We start from the raw sequence: 14,199 nt of genomic DNA, 5'->3' as shown, positions 1-14,199 counted from the left end.
CCTTCCCCTAAACTGGCTCCTAGGTTTTTGGGACCCTTTCCCGTCGTGGAGCAGATTAACCCAGTGGCATTTCGCCTTAAACTACCACCCTCCATGAGGATCCCAGACGTTTTTCATGCCTCGCTATTAAATCCCCACATTGCCAATCGTTTCCTAAACAGACCAGCAAGCCAGATCCAGTCACGGTACTCAATAACGAGGAATACGAGGTACAACCCTTACTGGACTCCCGCATCTCCAGGGGGCAGCTTCAGTTTTTGGTCCACTGGAGGGGTTTCGGACCCGAGGAGAGGTCTTGGGTTCCGCTCAAAGACATCTATGCACCCAGCCTCCTGAAGACTTTTAGGAGGAAATTTCTGGACAAGCCGTTCTTGGATCGTCCTGAGGCCGATCCTGAGGAGGGGGGTACTGTTAGGAATGTGAGCACACAGAGCCTCAGGCGGAGCTCACGGCTCTCTCCTTACACTGCTCAGACCCTTCCACTACAACCACGCAAGCCCCCTTCAGCTTCATCACTTACCCCTCGGCATGGTGGGACGCTCCACGAGGTTCTTCCTCCACCCTCTGCGCCACAGCCGTCGGCACGGAATCGCCATCCCGCGCGGACGTGCTCACCCCACGTTGCTTCCTCTCATGCACACGTTGGACTTACAGTGCTCACACAAAAGCCCTTGAACTTATCCCCACTCAGGCTCTGCCCCCAAACACCGCATGGTTACAATCTGGCGCTTGCTGAGTGTCACCTGAGCTCTAAGAACAGCATCCAATGCACTGAAGCTCCCTGGGCTCCTCCAGGCACGCCCCCTCTCCTGGTTGGCTGTTCCAGCTTTATATACCCTCTCTGTTCTGTGCTTCCTCGCTCGTCATAGTTTTTGTATGGGTGTTTCACAGTGCTTGTTCTTTGATTCTCTCGGTTTTGACGCGGCTTGGCTGACTACCCCCTTTGGCTCTCGACTTCGGATTGTTCCTGTTTACGTACCTTCTGGCTCCCTTCGACCACGGCACTCATCTCGATCCCTCCATACGTCTCCTACCCCTGATCTCGGCAACGGCAACGACCATTCTTCATCTGGCCTGGCACCATCTAATACCACAACCAGGACACATCCCTCGCTCTGTCGGTGTCTGTATTCATACCTGCCACCTCAGTTCTAGGGACAGGTCTGGTCTGCGGGCCACCCCGGCGTAACATCAATAAAACACAGTATTTAAAACTAGGGTCCACCAAGGACCACAAACCCACACAAAGCAAGCGGTACCTAGACCGCTAATACACTCCTAAAATAGCCAGGCACTAAGCTGTGCAATTATACACACATACTAATAGCCCCTGTGCTCACAATCAGGAATCCCTCTGGCACCGCAGTAGAACTGTGTCAGAACCTGCTACCGGGTACAAGCTGAGAGGGGGGGGGCACTTACCCAAAGAAGCACGAGCTGGAACCGCACACTGATGCCAACGGTCCGGACTGCACCAGCGGCGGAGATCGCATCATAACAGGAGCTTCCTGGTTCTGCCTCTATCCCAGCCTAACAGCACACGCGTAGTGACCTCTCATGACCTCTACGCATTTCGCAACCACGTGCCGCTGGTGCAGTCCGGACCTTTGGCATCAGTGTGCGGTTCCAGCTCGCGCTTCTTTGGGTAAGTGCCCCCCCCCTCTCAGCTTGTGCCCGGTAGCAGGTTCTGACACAGTTCTACTCAGATGTGGGTCAAAACAAGAAGGGTCTAGGGGGAAAAGGGGGGGGGATAACTCTCCTTTTCCCCTCCACCATCAGCTTTGCTGCTACAGATATGCGTTCTATGGTATCTCTAGAGGATGTAATTCTTAGTTTTCTTAGTCTTCAGGCCATACCTCCCAAACCTCATAGAATAGGTCTACTCTTTGATTGAGTTGTGCTGAGAGGAGTTCCATCAGTTTAACTTCTTTGACCCTTCTTAATACGGTTTGTCTAGAGGGGACATTAGTTTTTTACTAGGCCGCTGCAATAGAGCAGCGGGCTGCTGTGAGGACATGTGAGATCATTTTCTTCATTTGAGGTATGCAAGGGAGACTTGTTAAGGTGAAATTAAATAAGGCTTTTATTGCGCCTGTTTCCTTAACATCAGAAAACCATCCAAACATGTCGAGTGAAACCTATGCAGTCCACAACTCCCTTTAGATAAGCATGTCTCCCAGCCCCAAACATATCTCTTGATATGAGCAGATATACCAAAAAGTCTTATAAAGGAAAGTCTTATCTGTTTCTTGTGATTGGAGGGAAAGTCTTCTCTGTTCCTGGGTTGCTGCCTTTTCCTCGGGTTTTGTCAGCATTCAGGTTTAGATGTGTTTTCCCCTGTGTCTTGCAAGCAGCTCTGCTATTTCTTCTGGCAGGCTCAAGACATCTGTCCCCATGGTCAGTCTCACAACTTGTGAGACTCAGGCACAATCTCTCTTCCTGTCTTAAAAGACAGGCTTTTCTAAGAAGCTAATCAGACAGGTGGTGTTGGATAATTGACTACCAGCAGTTAACCACCACACTGCTGGATTAGAGGCACATTTCCTGAACAGGGATAACTCCCCTGTTACATACCTCCCCTGTTTGTGGGAAGCTCGGGCTTGCCACGGCCAAAGCCCATCCTTCCACTCTCATTCGAGATATCTCTGTGACTTGAATGAGAGTGGATGGAGGAAGAGAACCCTCAGTCCCGCTGGGATTGGAGCCCTTTGTCCAGTTTATTCGTGTCTCCTCCCAAAGGTGCTTGAGATCAGCACTCCTCAGTCGCTCGAGGAGGACTTTTTCTAAGTATAGTCTTTTTGCTACGTGCGCGGTCATGAGATTTCCCTCACGTCGAGTGCTCGTCTTATTGTAGGCAGACTGTATGGCAGCAGTTGCAGAGTGTTTAAAAACAGCCCTTTGAGTTTTCCACTTTTGAAGCTGTCCCACTGTACTTTTCCCACTCAATGGATTTGCTTCAGCCTCTTTGGGATTAAGTTGCAATTCCACATCCACTTCCAGAGAATGTCCCATCTTTTCAGCTTCATCAGCTATGGATTCTTCTGGTTTTGATTCGGCACATGTACCTTCTTTTATTGCCTGTTGGGTGGCTGAAGGTTTTGCTAGTGCTTGTTTAGGTGGTTCAAATTTTGCAACCTTGTCTTTCAGACGAGTGGTATTCCCAGCTCTCAGTGTACCCTTATCTTCATGGGTTTTTGTGGCTGTGGGATACTGACGCTTAGTTAGGGTCAATACTTGTCCTTGTAGAACCGTCACCTCATCCGCGAGAGATCCCTGTTTTTTGAGTGCGCCTTGTAAGCCTCTTCTCAGGGAATTTATCTGCACACTTTGCTTTCTCTGAGCTTGCTTCCACATTTTCACTGCATTGTGGAGCACTATGAATTTCTTTGCTCGGGCCACAGTTACTTGTCTCAGTTTCTGGAGCTTCTTGTGCTCCCTTTTGTGCCGAGTCACCTGGGTTCTAAGCTTGGCCTCTAGCGATGCTTTGGTGATGCTCAGGGTACCCTTCAGTTTCTCATGCTGCTTTGCTGGGACATACTGGGTAATCAGACGTTCCTGCAGCACTTGTATTTCTTTAACAGCCTGCAGATTGTCTTCCTGCAGAGTTCGCTGCTTCTCCCCGGCCTTCTGGAGGTGCATACGCAGACCTTGCAGTTGGTTCTGCAGTCGGTGCTCTGCTTCAAACTTCTCACCTTCCAAAATTCTAATTATTTCTTTAAGCTCGTGCAGCTTTTCATTCTTTTCCTTGACGTTGTCTGTCAAATGAAAATTTTCTTCTTTCAGTTTTAAGTTTTCTCTTTTTAATCTTAAATTGTCTCCTTTTTCAGTCTCTGTATTATTCAGGGCCTCCTTGCAGTCCTCTTTCCATTTATGCACATCTGCTTTGAGAATGACAGTCTCCTGGCATGAGACTTCCTTCTCTAGGTTGAGGGTCCTTCTGAGAGACTTTGAGATCTGTATTAAGATTGACAATAGTTTCTTTAGAAATGTCCAGCTCCTCAGTGAGACTGTGTAGTTCCTTTCTGGAGACTTCCAGGTCTATGCGGCAGCTGTTGGTCTCATGATGTGAGGCATCCAGTGCTCTGCGGAGTTTCTGAACCTCTTTCTGATATACGTCCACCTCTGTCCGGACACTGTTGACCTCCTGTTGTGAGGCATTCAGCTCTATGCGAAGAGTGTGAACCTCTTGCTGGAAGACTGTCATCTGCTTCAGTGCCTCCTCATACTTCCGCTTCAGCTTAGCCATCATTTTATCAGATTGGCTCTGCTTTCATCCATGGTGGAAATAGTAGCGTTTGCAGTATCTAGCTCAGTCTTGAGATTGTCCAATACATTGGCCGAAGAGTACATTGCGAGCACATGTTAACGTAGCTTCACGTTATTTTTCAGTAGCTCTGCGTAATCATCTTTCTTTTGTTTCAATTGTTCACGGAGCATATCACAGTCATGCCTGGCATTTTTTAGGGCATCCTCAGGGCTGGTTAAGGGATCGACACTCACTGGTTCCGGCTCCGCTTCCCTGGGATGGTTGGTTGAGGGTTCCTCACTGTTGGCACCGGACAAACACTTCTTTGGGGTACACGACTTCTGTCTTGGGCCCTCTGGATATTCGGTTATCCGCGGGACAAATTCTTCATTTTCTCTAGGCTGCAGGGCATCTCGGTCCCCCTTTTTCTCCACATGATCTGCGGACGTGTCTGTTCCTTTCACGGTAAGTGAAGAACCGCTTTTCTTTTTTCACCTTTTTGTTTTGGATGACATCGTCCCCTCAGGGATACTGGGGTCTCCATCTTCATTTGAAATTTTAGCAGTGTCACTGGATCCAACCCGGCTTTTCTTGAAACTGTAATAGCTGACGGAAATATTTGGTGATCCACTGCTCCCGCTCTTTCTCCTGCTGATCATATTCGTCATCATAGGGAGCGGTCTTTTCTGTTCGTACCGAGTTCCGGCAACCCCACCATTCTTGGGGTGTTTTGTGGGTTTGACTCGGTTTGGGTTCCCCATAAGAGATGTCTTCCTCCTCATCGGACTGGAAGGGCCACTCTACCGTGGGGTAGTGTTCATTACACGTACGCTGCATCTTGTCCTCCATTTTGGGGCTATCAGGTGTAATTTTCTTCCTGACCTCAGGAGGCGCTATTGCAGCTGTTGCCACTGTATTTGCTAGAACCCACAATTGTGGTAGTCCTACAGGTGGGCATATTTTGCTTGTAGAGGTCGTAGCTCTCACAGGCATCTCAGTAGAATTTTTCTTTCTCTTGGGTAAGTTTTACAATATCAGCAGTACTGTGCACGCATTCTCTCTCTTTAGGTATACTGAATGTGCAGTTTCTAGGAAAAAACAACTTCTATTTGCTTTACACCATTTACTTGCTAGGTTTAATCTCTCATTGGGTATACTGGATGTGCAGTTGCTTGGTAAAAACTAATGTTTGCTTTACACCATTTACTTGCTAGGTGCAATACCCTCTGCTTCAGCCAAATAATGTGGTTTTCTGCTTGAGTTCAGTAATGTTCAGTCTCAATTTGGGGTATTATGGCATTCACTCTTCACACTTTGGGATACCTTTTACACAGCTCAGCAATTCCTTTTTCCCCAGTAGGGCAATTTTACCCTCAGCACTTGTTTACTGAATATTCCCCTGCTTCAGCACAGTCTTGCATCAATTTTCACACTTTTCTGCATATACTCCATTCACAACTGGTAGTCCTATGCGGTGTGGCAGCCTTTACTTGCAGAATCAGTACCGCTCGTGTCACCATCTGTATTTACTGCTTCAGTGAAACATTTGAAAACAACAAACGCCTATTCCGTTTAAGGGCTAACTTACTTCTTGAACCCTGAACACAGCTGGAAGGAAAAACCCCTATTTCAATGACCATATTACACTTTATTTGTGATAGGCAAATAAGGTTTACCTGCTTCAGCACTGTCTCTCTCTCTCCTCTTGGAATCAGGGAAAAGAGTCCATCTGTGGTTTTGTAAGTTTCAGTGCAGTGTAGATTTCCTGCCTGAGTGTGTATCCCTTTAACTCTGATCTCTGCTGCATGAGCTCTTTGTTTATGTTGCTCACACTGTTTGTAGGCAAAAAGCACAAAAAAAAATTCACAGGCAATCTCCGGGCCCCTTTTAACTTCAAGGACCACCTCTCATCCCACCCTGACACCATATGTAGGAGGACGCGCACAGAGGTATGCAAGGGAAACTTGTTAAGGTGAAATTAAATAAGGCTTTTATTGCGCCTGTTTCCTTAACATCAGAAAACCATCCAAACAAGGGGTCAAACAAAGCTTCTATTCACTTGGGAGTATGTCTAGTGAAACCTATGCAGTCCACAACTCCCTTTAGATAAGCATGTCTCCCAGCCCCAAACATATATCTTGATATGAGCAGATATACAAAAAGTCTTATAAAGGAAAGTCTTATCTGTTTCTTGTGATTGGAGGGAAAGTCTTCTCTGTTCCTGGGTTGCTGCCTTTTCCTCAGGTTTTGTCAGCATTCAGGTTTAGAGGTGTTTTCCCCTGTGTCTTGCAAGCAGCTCTGCTATTTCTTCTGGCAGGCTCAAGACATCTGTCCCCATGGTCAGTCTCAACTTGTGAGACTCAGGCACAATCTCTCTTCCTGTCTCAAAAGACAGGCTTTTCTAAGAAGCTAATCAGGCAGGTGGTGTTGGATAATTGACTACCAGCAGTTAACCACCACACTGCTGGATTAGAGGCACATTTCCTGAACAGGGATAACCCCCCTTTTACAGTCCACCTCCACTTCAACCCCCAGAAAGCCTCGGATCATGGTTTGGATCATGACCCAGAACCTCTAGATCTTCGGACAGATATGAGCCATGTTTCCTCTTTGTCCGCATCCCCTCCAGCACAAATCTGGGGTTCCGGGGAAAATCTGGCTCAGCCAATTCTGGGTTAAGTACCATTGAAATAGAATTGTATATATATTTTCCTTGATGGTTGTGCATATTGATATTTTAGATGCTGATTCCCAGATATCCTCCCAGTCATCTCCATCAATCTCTACATTCAAATGTTCTGCCCATTTTAACATATAATTGTGGTTGGAATTTTCCGCAGATATTGCCATTCCCAGATATACCTCTGAAATCAAACCTCTACAGTAAAAGCCTCTTCTGCATAATTTCTCACATTTTGTTTGGGATGAAAACCCCAAGTCTTTGGAGACTGCTTGCAAAAAATGCCTGATCTGAAGATATCCGAAAATCGGAAGGTTTGTTATGCGGTATTTTTTTTGCAAGTCTTGGTATGGTAAAATCTTACCTTTAACTACAAAATCATCAGCTAATACGATGTTTAACTCCCTGTATTGCTTAAGTTCTTTCGGGAGACAGCCAGGTAGAAATTCAGGATTACTAAATATTGGGGTCAATAGTGATGGGGAAGAAACCAAATTATATTTCCCCTTGTTCTTGGACTATACTATTATTCCTATAAAAATGGTTTATTAAGGCAGGGGTGCACAAACTTGCGGCCCTTGATTATTTATGGGGGGTACGGAGCTTACAGAGGCTCCGCTCTCTTCCTGAAAATCTTGCCTCAATATATAAATGCACTCATAACTTCCTTTTTCTAATACTTAGACAGACGCCATTTCACTGGTGGCGTCTTTGCTCTCCACATGCAAACATGCACACATGCACCTAATTTTTCCAGTCTTAATTCTTTTTTATAACTGCCATTTATGCTATCTTTATACAGCGTTGGTGGTATAGTGGTGAGCATAGCTGCCTTCCAAGCAGTTGACCCGGGTTCGATTCCCGGCCAACGCAGGTGTTGCTATTTTTAAATACTAAAACATTATTATGAAATCATATTTGCGTGCTGATATATGTATGTGGTTTGTGCTAGTTTTATCTCTTTTTGATGACTTCCTAGTGACTCAACTCAGAATCATTTTAACTTTTTGGCAAGGACGACATACCTATATAAAGGCTAATTTTGTAAGCATCAAAACTCCAGAGTTATGAAGTGTAACATAAATCTTTTTGGACTTCAACTATTTTTTTGTACAATTAATTAACATCCAGAAAAGAAGTGGACGAAGAAAACATTAAAAGGCTAATAAGTGGTGCATGCGCGACACCAGATGGGATGGTCAAATATATTTATTTTTTGTTCACATTTGCATTTATGGTAGTAAATATTTGGTATTTTGAATGAATATTGCCACCAATCACACCAGTCACACCTTTGTTTACCGCGGTTGATTTCCTTGAATTACCTGGATTCTGATTTCTTTGGGTGCAATTCTTCGCGTATCTGCCAGGTGGCAGAAATGAATGAATACTAATGTGTACAGTACTGTGCAACTGCGTCAATTTGCAGGTGTTTAAAAAACAAATAAAAGCCAAGTCTACAGAACCACAGTGGTCCATTGTGAATCGATCTTGATCCTTAAAGACGCTGAAGACGTTATCAAACTTAGGCGTTGCATAATAAAAACCTCTAAAACACAATGTTGTGGGCTTTTTTCTACATTCTTATCCCTGCACAATTGCTGACTGAACTAGACACCATGTGTACACCGTAAACGTATAAGAAACCTGACTGTAGTTATGCATTTTTAATATGTTCTGCAATTAATGCTGCAACAGATAAGCTGGCGACTTTATCAGAAATATATGAATATTTCATTTCGAACTATGATTTTTACAAATGTTCACCTGACGTTCATGGGTGGAAGCATTCGGTAAGGCAAACCTTAACTAACGACCATTGCTTTTTTCGCATTGTCCCTCCTCCCGAAGATAGAAGAGGGTATTGGTGTATGATCCCAGATTTGGCAACTGCAAAATGAGAAAGGTCGGGTTTAATCCATTACGTTTAAAGCTGCAGTTCAAGCTGCTGTTTAAAAAAAACAAATGTATTCCTGCATTGTGATTGACTGAGCAGTTACTACAGTAGATACAATTGGTGAACTGCTAGGGAGAGGGCGGGGCTCAAGAGCCAGAGCCTATCAGAAGGAGAAGGGGGCTGTCTCTTTGGAAACGCTTCCTACAGTACAATAGAAACATTAAAAATGTCTTTCAAACATTTAAAAAAAAAATGTATGCTACAAGTTTGTTCTCATAGTACAGAACTAATTTATTTAAAAATGTTATTTCTATTACTATTGGGGAAAAAAAACCAGATGGGACTCGAACCCACAATCCCTGGCTTAAGAGGCCATAGTTTCTTATGATATTTCATTATAATTTCAATTGTGCAATCATTCTTACTGCTTTACTACCAATAAAATACCAGTGAATGCTCAAATATTTCAAAACGAGGAAAAGAAAGCTAATTAGTGGTATAATTGTGAGCATAGCTGCCTTCCAAGCAGTTGACCTGGGTTCGGGTTCCTGGCCAACGCAGGTGTTATTATTTTTAAATACTAAACCATTATTTAGCAAATCATGTTTGCGTGCAGATATAGGACATAGTTACAGTGTGCGTAAAAACAGCTTTTTTAAAGTAATATTGATTCTGGAAATTTGTTAATTTCTTTTTCATAGCTAAAAGTATATGCCTCGTTAGCGCAGTAGGTAGCGCGTCAGTCTCATAATCTGAAGGTTGTGAGTTCGATCCTCACATGGGGCATTACTTTTCATTTACTTTTTAATACAAATGTATTTCCTTTTTGTTCACATTTGCATTTACTGTACGGTAGTAAATATTTTGTATTTTGTATGAATATTGTTGTATCACTTTTATGTAACTATTGTTTTTTATAAATATTTGTAAATATTAATAAAAACTCATTGACCAATTACAGTACGCTCATGCCATCCAACAAACAACAAAAAAATGCGACGACCCCACGGGATGCCTCCTTTGTCTTTTAAAAACACAGTATGATCAAGAATCGTTGGTCGCGGGTGAAGACGCAGACCCAGAACCAGACTCCAATGAGGAAGTAGACACCCCACTCACTCATAAAGAAATGCTGGTATTTGTTCAGGATATCAAGAGCTCTTTTCACTCTGAGATACACAGCATCCACCGCAGTCACAAAGACAAAATAGCGTCTATAGGAGACCATATTGCGGACTTGGAAGAGAAGGTAGCTACAAACGCTCATGCTCAAAAAACCCAGGCCCAGGAAGTCCATGAGCTAAAACCCCAAGTTAAAATAATCTTTGAGAAACTGGAGAACACAGAGAACCGGTCAAGACACAACAATCTGCAGATCAGAGGAGTGCCGGAAGAAGTGGACAATGCCAAATTAGACACATATCTTACCTGGATTTTCACGTCCCTTCTACCAGAAACATTGGTAGATAAACTCATGATGGACAGAGCTTACAGGCTTCCTAGTCCTAAAAATCGTGACCTAGCAAAGCCACGGGATGTGATCACACGTCTGCACTATATCCGTACCAAAGAGGAGTATTAGATCATTTAGTGTTTCAAGTCATGTGGCAGAGAACGAGTGTTTTTACTTTGATCAGATTCTGATTCCCCATTAGATTTCTATTATTTAGAGAGAAGAATAATTTAATACAGCACTAGAGCTTTGGAAATGTGTTGTTTTTTATATACTATTATTCCTATTAAAATGGTTTATTAAGGCAGGGGTGCACAAACTTGGGGCCCTTGATTATTTATGGGGGGTACGGAGCTTACAGAGGCTCCGCTCTCTTCCTGAAAATCTTGCCTCAATATATAAATGCACTCATAACTTCCTTTTTCTAATACTTAGACAGACGCCATTTCACTGGTGGCGTCTTTGCTCTCCACATGCAAACATGCACACATGCACCTAATTTTTCCAGTCTTAATTCTTTTTTATAACTGCCATTTATGCTATCTTTATACAGCGTTGGTGGTATAGTGGTGAGCATAGCTGCCTTCCAAGCAGTTGACCCGGGTTCGATTCCCGGCCAACGCAGGTGTTGCTATTTTTAAATACTAAAACATTATTATGAAATCATATTTGCGTGCTGATATATGTATGTGGTTTGTGCTAGTTTTATCTCTTTTTGATGACTTCCTAGTGACTCAACTCGGAATCATTTTAACTTTTTGGCAAGGACGACATAAATATATAAAGGCTAATTTTGTAAGCATCAAAACTCCAGAGTTATGAAGTGTAACATAAATCTTTTTGGACTTCAACTATTTTTTTGTACAATTAATTAACATCCAGAAAAGAAGTGGACGAAGAAAACATTAAAAGGCTAATAAGTGGTGCATGCGCGACACCAGATGGGATGGTCAAATATATTTATTTTTTGTTCACATTTGCATTTATGGTAGTAAATATTTGGTATTTTGTATGAATATTGCCACCAATCACACCAGTAACACCTTTGTTTACCGCGGTTGATTTCCTTGAATTACCTGGATTCTGATTTCTTTGGGTGCAATTCTTCGCGTATCTGCCAGGTGGCAGAAATGAATGAATACTAATGTGTACAGTACTGTGCAACTGCGTCAATTTGCAGGTGTTTAAAAAACAAATAAAAGCCAAGTCTACAGAACCACAGTGGTCCATTGTGAATCGATCTTGATCCTTAAAGACGCTGAAGACGTTATCAAACTTAGGCGTTGCATAATAAAAACCTCTAAAACACAATGTTGTGGGCTTTTTTCTACATTTTTATCCCTGCACAATTGCTGACTGAACTAGACACCATGTGTACACCGTAAACGTATAAGAAACCTGACTGTAGTTATGCATTTTTAATATGTTCTGCAATTAATGCTGCAACAGATAAGCTGGCGACTTTATCAGAAATATATGAATATTTCATTTCGAACTATGATTTTTACAAATGTTCACCTGACGTTCATGGGTGGAAGCATTCGGTAAGGCAAACCTTAACTAACGACCATTGCTTTTTTCGCATTGTCCCTCCTCCCGAAGATAGAAGAGGGTATTGGTGTATGATCCCAGATTTGGCAACTGCAAAATGAGAAAGGTCGGGTTTAATCCATTACGTTTAAAGCTGCAGTTCAAGCTGCTGTTTAAAAAAAACAAATGTATTCCTGCATTGTGATTGACTGAGCAGTTACTACAGTAGATACAATTGGTGAACTGCTAGGGAGAGGGTGGGGCTCAAGAGCCAGAGCCTATCAGAAGGAGAAGGGGGCTGTCACTTTGGAAACGCTTCCTACAGTACAATAGAAACATTAAAAATGTCTTTCAAACATTTAAAAAAAAAAATGTATGCTACAAGTTTGTTCTCATAGTACAGAACCAATTTATATAAAAATGTTATTTCTATTACTATTGGGGGAAAAAAACCCAGATGGAACTCGAACTCACAATCCCTGGGTTAGGAGGCCATAGTTTCTTATGATATTTCATTATAATTTCAATTGTGCAATCTTTCTTACTGCTTTACTACCAATAAAATACCAGTGAATGCTCAAATATTTCAAAACGAGGAAAAGAAAGCTAATTGGTGGTATAATTGTGAGCATAGCTGCCTTCCAAGCAGTTGACCTGGGTTCGGGTTCCTGGCCAACGCAGGTGTTATTATTTTTAAATACTAAACCATTATTTAGCAAATCATGTTTGCGTGCAGATATAGGACATAGTTACAGTGTGCGTAAAAACAGCTTTTTTAAAGTAATATTGATTCTGGAAATTTGTTCATTTCTTTTTCATAGCTAAAAGTATATGCCTCGTTAGCGCAGTAGGTAGCGCGTCAGTCTCATAATCTGAAGGTCGTGAGTTCGATCCTCACATGGGGCATTACTTTTCATTTACTTTTTAATACAAATGTATTTCCTTTTTGTTCACATTTGCATTTACTGTACGGTAGTAAATATTTTGTATTTTGTATGAATATTGTTGTATCACTTTTATGTAACTATTGTTTTTTATAAATATTTGTAAATATTAATAAAAACTCATTGACCAATTACAGTACGCTCATGCCATCCAACAAACAACAAAAAAATGCGACGACCCCACGGGATGCCTCCTTTGTCTTTTAAAAACACAGTATGATCAAGAAGCGTTGGTCGCGGGTGAAGACGCAGACCCAGAACCAGACTCCAATGAGGAAGTAGACACCCCACTCACTCATAAAGAAATGCTGGTATTTGTTCAGGATATCAAGAGCTCTTTTCACTCTGAGATACACAGCATCCACCGCAGTCACAAAGACAAAATAGCGTCTATAGGAGACCATATTGCGGACTTGGAAGAGAAGGTAGCTACAAACGCTCATGCTCAAAAAACCCAGGCCCAGGAAGTCCATGAGCCAAAACCCCAAGTTAAAATAATCTTTGAGAAACTGGAGAACACAGAGAACCGGTCAAGACACAACAATCTGCAGATCAGAGGAGTGCCGGAAGAAGTGGACAATGCCAAATTAGACACATATCTTACCTGGATTTTCACGTCCCTTCTACCAGAAACATTGGTAGATAAACTCATGATGGACAGAGCTCACAGGCTTCCTAGTCCTAAAAATCATGACCTAGCAAAGCCACGGGATGTGATCACACGTCTGCACTATATCCGTACCAAAGAGGAGTATTAGATCATTTAGTGTTTCAAGTCATGTGGCAGAGAACGAGTGTTTTTACTTTGATCAGATTCTGATTCCCCATTAGATTTCTATTATTTAGAGAGAAGAATAATTTAATACAGCACTAGAGCTTTGGAAATGTGTTGTTTTTTATATACTATTATTCCTATAAAAATGGTTTATTAAGGCAGGGGTGCACAAACTTGCGGCCCTTGATTATTTATGGGGGGTACGGAGCTTACAGAGGCTCCGCTCTCTTCCTGAAAATCTTGCCTCAATATATAAATGCACTCATAACTTCCTTTTTCTAATACTTAGACAGACGCCATTTCACTGGTGGCGTCTTTGCTCTCCACATGCAAACATGCACACATGCACCTAATTTTTCCAGTCTTAATTCTTTTTTATAACTGCCATTTATGCTATCTTTATACAGCGTTGGTGGTATAGTGGTGAGCATAGCTGCCTTCCAAGCAGTTGACCCGGGTTCGATTCCCAGCCAACGCAGGTGTTGCTATTTTTAAATACTAAAACATTATTATGAAATCATATTTGCGTGCTGATATATGTATGTGGTTTGTGCTAGTTTTATCTCTTTTTGATGACTTCCTAGTGACTCAACTCAGAATCATTTTAACTTTTTGGCAAGGATGACATACCTATATAAAGGCTAATTTTGTAAGCATCAAAACTCCAGAGTTAT

The 14,199-nt window shown here is 42.5% G+C and overlaps 4 non-coding genes across 4 annotated transcripts; all 4 read left to right on the top strand.

The window, feature by feature from the left end:
* Window positions 1-7,727: 7,727 nt before the first annotated feature.
* On the top strand, window positions 7,728-7,799 carry TRNAG-UCC (transfer RNA glycine (anticodon UCC)). The gene has a single exon. It is a non-coding gene; the product is annotated as a tRNA-Gly (tRNA).
* Window positions 7,800-9,536: 1,737 nt separating this feature from the next.
* On the top strand, window positions 9,537-9,609 carry TRNAM-CAU (transfer RNA methionine (anticodon CAU)). The gene has a single exon. It is a non-coding gene; the product is annotated as a tRNA-Met (tRNA).
* A 1,219-nt stretch (window positions 9,610-10,828) lies between these two features.
* TRNAG-UCC (transfer RNA glycine (anticodon UCC)) lies at window positions 10,829-10,900 on the top strand. Its single transcript has one exon. It is a non-coding gene; the product is annotated as a tRNA-Gly (tRNA).
* A 1,739-nt stretch (window positions 10,901-12,639) lies between these two features.
* Window positions 12,640-12,712, top strand: TRNAM-CAU (transfer RNA methionine (anticodon CAU)). The gene has a single exon. It is a non-coding gene; the product is annotated as a tRNA-Met (tRNA).
* Window positions 12,713-14,199: the final 1,487 nt, after the last annotated feature.

This window comes from Ascaphus truei, chromosome 20, assembly GCF_040206685.1.
Source record: "Ascaphus truei isolate aAscTru1 chromosome 20, aAscTru1.hap1, whole genome shotgun sequence".
NCBI lineage: Eukaryota > Metazoa > Chordata > Amphibia > Anura > Ascaphidae > Ascaphus > Ascaphus truei.
The sequence above is the reverse complement of the archived record's forward strand: the minus strand, read 5'-3'. Positions and strand labels throughout refer to the sequence as shown.